The following is a 12,292-nucleotide window of genomic DNA, read 5'->3' as shown; positions in this document are numbered from 1 at the left end:
AAAAGATGAGTGTCGTCCCCTATGCCTCAGCCATAGGGTCTATCATGTATGCCATGCTGTGTACCAGACCTGATGTAAACCTTGTCGTAAGTTTGGTAGGAAGGTACCAAAGTAATCCCATCATGGAACACTGGACAGTGGTCAAGAATATCCTGAAGTACCTGAAAAGGATAAAGGACATGTTTCTCGTTTATGGAGGTGATGAAGAGCTCGTCGTAAAGGGTTACGTCGATGCTAGCTTCGACACAGATCTGGATGACTCTAAGTCACAAACCGGATACGTGTATATTTTGAATGGTGGGGCAATAAGCTGCTGCAGTTGCAAGCAGAGCGTCGTGGCGGGATCTACATGTGAAGCGGAGTACATGGCAGCCTCGGAGGCAGCGCATGAAGCAATCTGGATGAAGGAGTTCATCACCGACCTAGGAGTCATACCCAATGCGTCGGGGCCAATCACTCTCTTCTGTGACAACACTGGAGCTATTGCCCTTGCCAAGGAGCCCAGGTTTCACAAGAAGACCAGGCACATCAAGCGTCGCTTCAACTCCATTCATGAAAATGTTCAAGATGGAGACATAGATATTTGCAAAGTGCATACGGATCTGAATGTCGCAGATCTGTTGACTAAACCTCTTCCGCGAGCAAAACATGATCAACACCAGAACTCTATGGGTGTTCGATTCATCACAATTTAACTAGATTATTGACTCTAGTGCAAGTGGGAGACTGTTGGAAATATGCCCTAGAGGCAATAATAAAAGGATTATTATTATATTTCCTTGTTCATGATAATTGTCTATTATTCATGCTAAAATTGTGTTATCCGGAAATCGTAATACATGTGTGAATACATAGACCACAACATGTCCCTAGTAAACCTCTAGTTGACTAGCTCGTTGATCAATTGATAGTCATGGTTTCCTGACTATGGACATTGGATGTCGTTCATAACGGGATCACATCATTAGGAGAATGATGTGATGGACAAGACCCAATCCTAAGCATAGCACAAGATCGTGTAGTTCGTTTGCTAGAGCTTTTCCAATGTCAAGTATCATTTCCTTAGACCATGAGACCGTGTAACTCCCGGATACCGTAGGAGTGCTTTGGGTGTACCAAACATCACAATGTAACTGGGTGACTATAAATGTATACTACGGGTATCCCCGAAAGTATCTTTGGGTTGACACGGATCGAGACTGGGATTTGTCACTCCGTATGACGGAGAGGTATCTCCGGGCCCACTCGGTAATGCATCATCATAATGAGCTCAATGTGACCAAGTGTTTGGTCACGGGATCATGCATTACGGTACGAGTAAAGTGACTTGCCGGTAACGAGATTGAACGAGGTATTGGGATACCGACGATCGAATCTCGGGCAAGTAACATACTGATTTACAAAGGGAATTGTATACGGGATTACTTGAATCCTCGACATCATGGTTCATCCAATGAGATCATCAAGGAGCATGTGGGAGCCAACATGGGTATCCAGATCCCGCTGTTGGTTATTGACCGGAGAGTCGCCTCGGTCATGTCTGCATGTCTCCCGAACCCGTAGGGTCTACACACTTAAGGTTCGGTGACGCTAGGGTTGTAGAGATATTAGTATGCGGTAACCCGAAAGTTTTTCGGAGTCCCAGATGAGATCTCGGACGTCACGAGGAGTTCCGGAATGGTCCGAAGGTAAAGAATTGTATATAGGAAGTCCAGTTTCGGCCATCGGGAAAGTTTCGAGGGTCACCGGTATTGTACCGGGACCACCGAAAGGGTCCCGGGGGTCCACCGGGTGGGGCCACCAATCCCGGAGGGCCCCATGGGCTGAAGTGGGGAAGGGAACCAGCCCCTAGTGGGCTGGTGTGCCCCCCTTGGGCCTCCCCCTGCGCCTAGGGTTGGAAACCCTAGGGGTGGGGCGCCCCACTTGGCTTGGGGGGCAAGCCACCCCCTTGCCCCCCCCCATTGAGATCCAATCTCTAGGGGGACGGCGCCCCCCCAGGGCCCCTATATAAAGAGGGGGGAGGGAGGGCTGCGCACCTCTGCTCCTGGCGCCCCCTCTCTCCCTCTGCACCACCTCTCCCTCTCGCTAAGCTTGGTGAAGCCCTGCCGAGATCACCGCTACTTCCACCACCACGTCGTTGTGATGCTGGATCTCCATCAACCTCTTCCTCCCCCTTGCTGGATCAAGAAGGAGGAGACGTCTTCCCAACCGTACGTGTGTTCAACGCGGAGGTGCCATCCGTTCGGCGCTAGGATCTCCGGTGATTTGGATCACGACGAGTACGACTCCCTCAACCCCGTTCTCTTGAACGCTTCCACTCGCGATCTACAAGGGTATGTAGATGCACTCCTCTCTCTCGTTGCTAGACGACTCCATAGATTGATCTTGGTGAAGCGTAGAAATTTTTTATTTTCTGCAACGTTCCTCAACACAGCACTCCTCACCACCGGCGCCGACCTCGTCCCTCCCTTCCCTCCCTCCCTTCCCTACCCTATGCCCCAGATCGAGTCGAGCAGGTCGGCCGACGCGCTAGGGTTTCGTTTGGTCAGCTCCGCATCGGCTCTCCGGTTGGCCGCCCGCCCGACGATGGATCTCCTGCCGCTCTCCCACCAGGCGCTCTTCGCGGCCGTCCGATCCGCGGACGCCGAGGCCGTGCACCGCCTCCTGGCCGGATCCACTCACCAAGTCCCTCTCTATCGCCGCCATCTAGATCTAGGTCGGACGATTCCGGCAGCGCATAGCACACTCCTCGACTCCCTCAGGCCTTGCCTCGCCTCGCCGCCCCACCCACATTGCCGTCTCCGACCACTCCCTCCCCCACCGGCCTCACCCTTCCTCGGACCACACCGCCAGCCTCCCTTCCCCTCCCCTAACCAGAAGAAGGAGATGGCGCTCCCTCCCAGATCCTCCAGCGTTGTGGTATGCATCCCTGCTCCTCCCCTTCTCTTCTCATTCATCTCGCCCCCTCCCCCCTCCCCAAATCCGATGCGTGCGCCCGTTTTCTTGCATGTTCGTGAAGAGACCCGATCTGGTTTTGTGAAGGAAGGGGCATGCCATGGAGAAGATCCCGCCGGCATCAGATCATCCATGGCGGCCTAGGAGGAGTACCACCGGCTCAGGTTCGTCACTTGATCCTCCCCTTCTATTCTCTTCTTCTTCTCCATCTATGCATCTGATCCATGCAATTTTTTGCAGGTTTCTCCGATCTGGCTGTGTGAAGGGAACTAGAAAGGCCGAACTAGAAAATTTTATTTATGTCTACTGTTTTGTCCAGATTAGAAATATGTGTGATGTGTGCTTTCAAAAACTAATGCTATATGTAGGCTTAAGAAATTGAGCAAGGGAAACCATTATATCCCCTTCCTTGTTTTATAAACTAAAATTCTGTCGGATCATACTATGTCAAGTAACGGTTCTTTATTCTGTGTTATGGCAAAAGAAAATATGATTGAAACAATTTTGGCACAAGTCTGGTATTCATATGAACCGTGATGAGAAGTAGTACTCGTTCACTAGAGAGCTATAAATATAAGTCAATATACCTGTGAAACAAGATTTTAAAGGCTTCCAATATCTGAACATCAAAGCTTAGCTGTTGTTGCATTCTTTACTCTTGTCAATTGTTTGACTGTAGAGAAACAAACACATGAGAAAAGTTTCAGGTTGGCCACATTGGCAGTATAAGGAATTTGCCACAACTTATTACTCCCTGTTCCGTCATAGGATTCTCTGTCAGTCCTCTTCTGTCGTAGGAATTTTCCACAACTACCATGAATTGCCATGTCTCTTTATACCAGTAAGTTAGTCTGATGCTAGACTAGACGTCTCTTTATGCATGTTTATTGTCATGTCTATTTATATGTGTAAAGTTGAATCAAGTAGTAACATGTGACCAACACTTGCACTGGTGTATGTAAGGAGTTAAGTACATGTTTCTTACAGCAGGGCAGAGTAGATGTTTGTGTTACCATCCAATCCTTCTCTTTGTTTACCTGCTTTTATGTAGCTTATGTATTATTTTCCTGTAATGCTGTTGTTTGCTCATATTTGTAACAATTTCACCATATTTGTAACTAATCATTACTTGCTTCACTTATTAGACACTGAGGGAGTATTGTCTTAGTGCTTGTATATCCATCAGCTGTTACCGTGCCTTTGTGGCACAGTCTGAATCTTTGTTGACCGATCATATCTGAAGCATGAGCCAAGCACAACACGTCTACCATTTCAGAATGGAAAACCAATCATGCTATAAGTATTAAGCAACTCCATTGCAGTCTAATTTGTTCATAATGGAGATGAAAACTTTGGTTGGTTTGCATCATACCTTATAGCCATATATATATAGGGTGGGTCTATTATGATAACACCCCTTAAGACCTTATTCTGCACACCAAAAAAGCTTATTCTGATAACACCCAACCAGCCCCGCGTCAACTCCACCGAACTGCAACCGAAAAATCCACCACAACCCCACCCCACATAACCCACTTTCTTCCTCCGGTCAAACCCACCCAACTTCTCTCTCGCTTTCGCCATGCAACGCGCCGCACCACAGAGGCCCGCGGCGCCGGCTAGCCAAGGCTGCCGCGCCTCCACTCATCCCCGACCACCTCCTACCCTGCGGTGGTGCCCCCACCCCCCGACCACCCCCATCTCGTGGCGGCGCCAACCACCCCCACCCCGCGGCGGCGCCCCCAGCTCCCACCCCACGGCGGCGCCCGACCACCTCCCACCCCACGGCGGTGCCCCCAATCCCGACCACCCCCGCCCCGCGGCGGCGCCCCCAACTCCCATCCCACGGCGTTGCCCGACCACCTCCCACACCTCGGCAGTGCCCCCGCCCCACGCAGACACACCCATCCTACGGTGGCCTCCCCTCACCAGATCGGCCCACCTCGGCTCCCTCTCCACCGGATCAGACGTGCGCAAGGAGAAAGCCGCCTGATCCTGTGCTCGAGTCAGGTGAATCTCCTCTCCCCGCAGCTTCTCCTACCTTGACATGAAGGCCGACTATGCCGTGTCGACCGTCCCCGACGCCTTCCCCAACCAACCACCAGATCCCGACCGGCGGACAGAGCTCCCACCACCGCACCTCGTCATGCCGCCGTGCACATCCGCTAGCCCGTGTAGTTCGGTTGGCGGTGCTCACCCCGTCCCACCCGGGCCGGCACACCCCGTCGCCGGATCCACACGGGTCGGCACACCCCGTCGACCTCCCCGCTAGCCGTCACACGCAGCAACTCCTCCACCTCTCTTTAGTGCTCGGGCATCGCTCGAGAGCAGCTCAGTTGTTGTCCCAATGCAGCTCGGCTGCCATTGTTCAGTCTCGGGCGTGGACGTGCAGGTCTACAACCATGGACATGCAGCTCGGACGCATGCGTGCAGCGGTTCAGTGCTCGTGTCCTTGCAGACTTTGGTGTTTTTGCGTGTGGGTGCAATTCGTCATCGCGGTGTGCGGTGTGCACCTGCAGTTCATGCAGGTCCTCTACACCCTCGCGCTCGCGCAGGTCCTGCTTGTCCTCAACGCCTACATCACTTCCCCTCATTTTTGAAGCCAAGGGACGCGCGGGCGCCATGCACAGAGCGGTAGTTGCCCCTCTTCTCCAACTCAAATGACTCCTCTGGGTCCTCTCCATCATGCCCGGCATGTAGCAGTGCACTCCAGTGAGCCCAATTTCTCCCCTCTTCTGCAAATGCAGTGCAATGTTGTTTTCTCTTGAGGTTTGGTGCACTGATTTGTGCAGGCAGGAAAGCATGGCGTAGGAGGGCTGCAGGAGATGGTGGCTACACCAGAGGCTAGACACTACAATGGCCGCGCCGCGGTCCACATGCGCCTTGGCCGCTGGACATAAAATGCATATGTGTTCATCGCCGGCGTGTAGTTCCCAAGCGACGTATCTGTAGTTTACTCAAGAAACTAAAAATGCAGAAGAAAAGAAACAGAGAAGTTCATTTTGTTCTTTCTTTTGGGTTGGCATTCATTTTCCCAGGCAAACGCTAAGATTCCAGTGCAGTGCGCCTTGTGTGATTCCATTGCAGTGCACTTTCATGATTTCTTATTACAAATGATCACATCTCATTGTGTGCTCTTATCATTTTTTTAGAAGATGTTGTGTGCTCTATCAGCAGCCCGCAGCTCACGACACAGGGATTTGCAGTTCTCCACCCTGTTGCATGTGGTTTACATCTCACCAGACAGTTGAATATGACAAAAAAAATGTCATGCCGTTTATTTCTATTCGTGTCGCAGTTCACTTTCCTCCCAATGTGCACTGCATAGTCTTATGGACTACCATGTGTTTCGAAAGCAGCTATTTGCATCAGAACCTAAAAGTGTGCTTGGTCTTATGGACTCCTCTGTTGTATACTTGGTAAACACAAAACAAAAACATCTTAAAAAAGAAGCTCGCTTTTACATCAGATGTAGTTCACTCGCACAGTCCCAGCGGTCCACTCGCTTGGTCAACGCGCGTAAAAAATTAATAAGTACGAAAAAAAAGAACTAATGAGGTTCACTTTTGATATTGTTGCGGTTCATTTCGGGAGTGTTGCGGTCCACTCTCGTTCGAAAAAAAAGTTGAGAAAAAGGCAAAAAAAACCTTGTGCGAGAAAGTTTATGTCCGACAAAAAGAAATCATGAAGTTCACTTGACTGTCTGCTGCAGTGCGGTTTTCGTTCGATGCAGTGCGGTTTTCTGTTGGATGACGTCCACTCGGCGATTTGGATGTCGCAAAAGACAGAGTGTCCGCATTTTTGTAATTTTAAAATTGCTCTTAAACCATAAGGAATTAGAGGGAGTGTTCTACATGAAAAAGTTGCGTCTCATCGATATCTTTCCAACGGCGTATGATTTGAATTATTCCGACCAGCCGTTCGTAAAAAAATTCGCGAAAAAACAGCCGCTGCCTCTCGAAGTCAGCCGCACGATTTTCAAAATTAACTAAAAATTGTAAGGAATCTCAAAACCATTTCAACATATGAAAGTTGCGCCTTGTCTGTAGCTTTCCAATGGCGTATCATATGTCTCGTTTCGACAAACGGTTAGAAAACTGGAGCAAAAACAGTACCGAAAATTTCAAAATATTTGAAAAACAGAGTTCCGCGATTTAGTAAATTTGAAACTGCTCTTAAATCGTAATGAATTAGAGAAAGATTTATATATGAAAAAGATGCGTATTGACGATATCTATCCAACGGCGTATCATTTGCTTCATTCCGACAAGCGGTTTAGAAAAAAACGTGAAAAAACGCTCACTGCCACTCGTCATCCGCCGCACTATTTTCAAAACTGCTCTTAAACCGTGTGAAATGTCAAAAAGTGTTCAACATGTCGAAGTTGTGCCTAATCCATAGCTTTTCAATGTTATATTACCCGCCTCATTCCGATAAACGGTTAAAAAATTAGAGCGTAAATAGTACCGAGAAAATAACGCGTGCAATTTTTTCCGACGAGAAGTTCACTAGTCTCTATTGCAGTGCTCGTCGTCAAAATGATGCAGTGCGCTTCTGTTGAGCGTGCAGTGCCGAAGTGGTGTGCAGAATAATTATTCTGCTAATATTAGCAGAATAAACCGTTTGTATATATATATATATATATATATATATATATATATATATATATACATATATAAAGCTTCCATTTAACGTCCGAAGAATGCATACCTAATTTGAGTTAGACTCTAGTCTTGACTATTTTATGTAGGTGGCAACTGACAAGAGTTTCAGTCTAGCTCATTTGAAGTTTCTCTGTATGCAGGAGGGCGAGCTGGAGGAGCTTGAGAAGGGCGTGGAGCCTGCGTGGGAGCGCTTGGTCCACCCGCTCAAGCGCATCATCGACAGGCTGAACGTCGTTGACCACATCAAGGCTGTCAAGGACTCGCCCGACCTCTGTGCCGCCGACGAGGATATCCAGGTAGTCTCTTCTTCTATCACACTGCCTGTGATCTGGACAAACGAAGCCGTTGATTGGTTAGCCCATCATCAGATGATCATGTTGTCTCTGTATTTCTTCTTACTCCATGAATAAATCTTGATGAATGTTGCTTGTTTTGCACAAGCTAACAAGGACACTAGCTAGAGCGCACTCCCGCTCCTCTTCTTGCGTGCAACATAATTTGAAATTCATTCAGTTCCACTGTGCGTAAATTCATTCAGTTTCTGAATGTAAATTTAGCGCACAAAACTGACCATCCCAATTCCGAATTACTGAAATGCTATCCTATATTAATGTTGCTACGGAGTAAATATCACCATTGGGCATGAAATGAACATTCCAGTAGCTTAAATGGAATAGCTTAAAATTAACTGAAACCATTTGTGCTCGGAGTGATTAAAATTAAGTTGTTCCAAATTGTTGTTGCTGCTGTCATATCGATTCTTCTGTAATCTCTGTTGTTGCCTCTGTCAAACTGATGCTATGAACAAACACCAAGGAATATGTCAAACTGCTGTAGTTTATGATGTTGTTGTTGACCTGCTATTAATGTTGTTATTGACCGGTTGTTGATGTTGTTGTTGATGCTGTTTCAGGAGAAGAAGGACCTGCTGTTGATTCCCGTAGGATGCGCCCACAACCGCCCCTGGATCGATGCTGCTGGAAACGCCCCTGGATCGCTGCTACTGCTGGACCTGACCTAGGCGCGTGGAGGAGAAGCATGCGCGCCTGGGTGGAGGAGGAGCAAGGCCTATCACCGTTCTGTTGGCCCAGTCCTGACAAGAGTAACATAGCTTGTAACTGTATGTGGAGCTTGTAACTGTGATTGCCATACGTGTAGAGCTTCTAGAGAATGTTTGGAGTATCACGTGTAGAGCTTGTATATGTTAGAGCTTATTATGTGTAGAGCTTGTAAAGTATATGTTATTTGTACAATAGGAGCTCTGTACTGAATCTGGCTGATAATATTTGGAGTATTATGTGTGTTTTTTGTTTGTGCCAATTTAAATACTGGTTATTTATTTACTGTTAAATTGAAATATGAAGAATATGAACTTGCTAGTTGGGACCCACGTACCTGAACCTGACATCTGGGACCCATTTGAAAAAAACTAAAACTTTCTAGCAGAAAATGCCACGACCCCAAAATGAGAAGGCTTAATTGTTGGGCTTGGCTCATCTACCTAGCCAAAATTAATATGAGAAAAAAACACAAATAGGCCGAATTATTGGGCTCGGCCCATGTAGAAAATCGAATTGGATCGGGCTGAATCTTGTGCCACATCAGATTGCCACGCTGGATGCCTACGTGGCCTGGGGAGGTTGCTAGTGAACAAAACGCCACAGTAGACGTATTTTGGTCATAAACGTTTACGACCATTCCAGAAGAAAGGTCGCTATAGTCAGTTTACGACCGCTAGCTTTTGACCTTATGTTTTTGGTCACAAAAAGGTCACAAATTGAAAACAGTGACCATTCAGTGACCAATAGTGGTGGTCACAAGTTGACATATTTCTTGTAGTGAATCATAAGTGGGATGCTTGTCCATCCAAGGGCAGTACCCAAGCACCGGTCCACCCACATATCAAATTATCAAAGTACCGAACGCGAATCATATGAGCGTGATGAAAACTAGCTTGACGATAATTCCCAATGTGTCCTCGGGAGCTCCTTTATTATTATTAGAATTGTCCAGGCTTATCCTTTGCTACATAAAGGATTGGGCCACCTTGCTGCACTTTATTTACTTTATTTACTTGTTGCTTGTTACTATTTATCTTATCACAAAACTATCTATTACCTACAATTTTAGTGCTTGCAGAGAAGACCTTACTGAAAACCGCTTATCATTTCCTTCTGCTCCACGTTGGGTTCAACACTCTTACTTATCGAAAGGACTACAATAGATCCCCTACACTTGTGGGTCGTCAGGGGGCGACGACAGTGTCGGGGTGGTGCGGGACGACGCGGGGCGACGACGGTGACGGCGAGGCGGAGATGGGCAGCCTGGCGGCGTCGGGGCGGGTAAGAACAAACTGAACGAAATTTTGACGAGTGCCAGTTATATAGACGACGCTTTGGTCCCGGTTAGTGAGACAAACCGGGACTAATGCGACCTTTAGTCCCGGTTGGTGGCACCAACCGAGACTAAAGGCCTCTTTTCAGCAGCCCAAAGGGCGGGAAGCAGAGGCCTTTGGTCCCGGTTGGTGCCACCAACCGGGACTAAAGGGGGGCATTGGTACCAGTTTATGCCACCAAGCGGGACCAATGCCACCCTTTAGTCCCGGTTGGTGGCACCAACCGGGACCATAGGCCTTGTGCTGGCACGGTGCGGTGGGATGTTTAGTCCCACCTCGCTAGCTGAGAGAGCTCAGCACCTGTTTATAAGCTGCGTTGCAGCTCAGGTGCTGAGCTCCTCTCTAATATGCAGGCATTAGTTGTCAACCCTTGTCACTGACGTGTTGGGCCTATTGGGCCTGCGGGCCTGCATCCTGGCCCATGTACAGATGGGTTTCTAGTCGTATGCAGGCCGTGTGGCCCATTAGGCGGCATTTTTTTATTTTTTTCCAGTATTTTTTTGTTTTTTGAACTATTTATTTTCTTTTGATTTTTGCTTTATTTTTTTATTCTTTTTGCTTTTAGCTCAGAATAATTATAACTTCACCATAAAAATATATTTTGAGTGATTCTTTTTCCTGCTATTTAATATTATTGCGTTTTATCATTATATCAAAAACAGATTTTGTTCTTTTAGTTTCTATCAAAAAAATCTTTATGAAAATTCGTTTTGCTACTAAAGTTTCTAAAAAATATATATTTATGATAATTCTTTCTGCTTTTCATGTTTTGAACAGAAAATACTTTGATAATTTTAGTTGCATAAATTTTACATAATTTTAGTTTAAAAATACTAGAGGTTTATATAAGCTTTTTAGTTGATTCCTTTTGCTATTAGAGTTTTATAAAAGCATTTACTGGGTTTTTTAGCTATAAGACCTTGAAATTGAAAAGCATTTCAAATGAACTCTGAAAAGGTTGAAAGTTGGCATGGTATCATCATTTCACCCACATAGCATGTGCTAAAAAGTTGACGGGGTTATGGGAAAACTGGATACATTTCGTGTACAAAATGGACAATCTCTTTCGAAGTATCAGGGTTTCATATGGAGACTCATCTGTTACACAGGGATTTCATTTATTTAAACTTATTTGAACTCCTGACTTTTTGTGTGTTCAAAATGCACCATTCAAAGCCACATCATAAATTTTCAAACCTTTCTGACTTCATTTGTTATTTTTCATGCATTTACTGATTATTTTGAGCTATAAGACCCTGAAATTGAAAAGCATTTCAAAGGAACTCTGAAAAGGTTGGAAGTTGGCATGGTATCATCATTTCATCCACATAGCATGTGCAAGAAAGTTGAGTGGGTTACGGCAAAAACTGGATGCACTTCATGTACAAAACGGACAATCTCTTTCGAAGTATCAGGATTTCATATGGAAACTTGTCTGTTACAATAGGCATTTCAAATGAACTACGAAAAGGTTGAAAGTTGGCATGGTATCATCATAATAGTTGTGTACAAAGTCTTCACTTTTTCTTCGCTTGTGTCCTTTCCTTATTGCGCCGTAACCATGGATAATCTTCATCATTTATCAGGATGCTTGGGTCAGCCTTGACTTTGAAGGGAGGAATTTCATGAAACTTTTCATAATCTTCGGACATGTCTGTCTTGCCCTTCACTCCCACGATGTCCCTTTTTCCTGAAAGAACTATGTGGCGCTTTGGCTCATCGTATGTTGTATTTTCTTCCTTATTTTTTCTTTTTCTTGGTTTGGTAGACATGTCCTTCACATAGATAACCTGTGACACATCATTGGCTAGGACGAACGGTTCGTTAGTGTACCCAAGATTGTTCAGATCCACTGTTGTCATTCCGTACTGTGGGTCTACCTGTACCCCGCCTCCTGACAGATTGACCCAGTTGCATTTAAATAAAGGGAACTTAAAAATCTACTCCGTAGTCAAGTTCCCACATGTCCACTATGTAACCATAATATGTGTCCTTTCCCCTCTCGGTGGCTGCATCAAAGTGGACACCGCTGTTTTGGTTGGTGCTCTTTTGATCTTGGGCGATCATGTAAAATGTATTCCCATTTATCTCGTATCCTTTCCAAATCATTACAGACGAAGATGGTCCCCTGGACAACGAGTACAACTCTCACAAACAGTGTTTTCACCTCTGAGACGTGTTTCCAACCAACTGCTGAAAGTCCTGATGTGTTCACATGTAATCCAGTCGTCGCACTGCTTCGGGTGTTTGGAGCGCAGACTGTTCTTGTGTTCATCGA

This window comes from Triticum aestivum, chromosome 4B (genome assembly GCF_018294505.1).
Source record: "Triticum aestivum cultivar Chinese Spring chromosome 4B, IWGSC CS RefSeq v2.1, whole genome shotgun sequence".
NCBI classification, from domain to species: Eukaryota; Viridiplantae; Streptophyta; class Magnoliopsida; order Poales; family Poaceae; genus Triticum; species Triticum aestivum.
The sequence above is the reverse complement of the archived record's forward strand: the minus strand, read 5'-3'. Positions refer to the sequence as shown.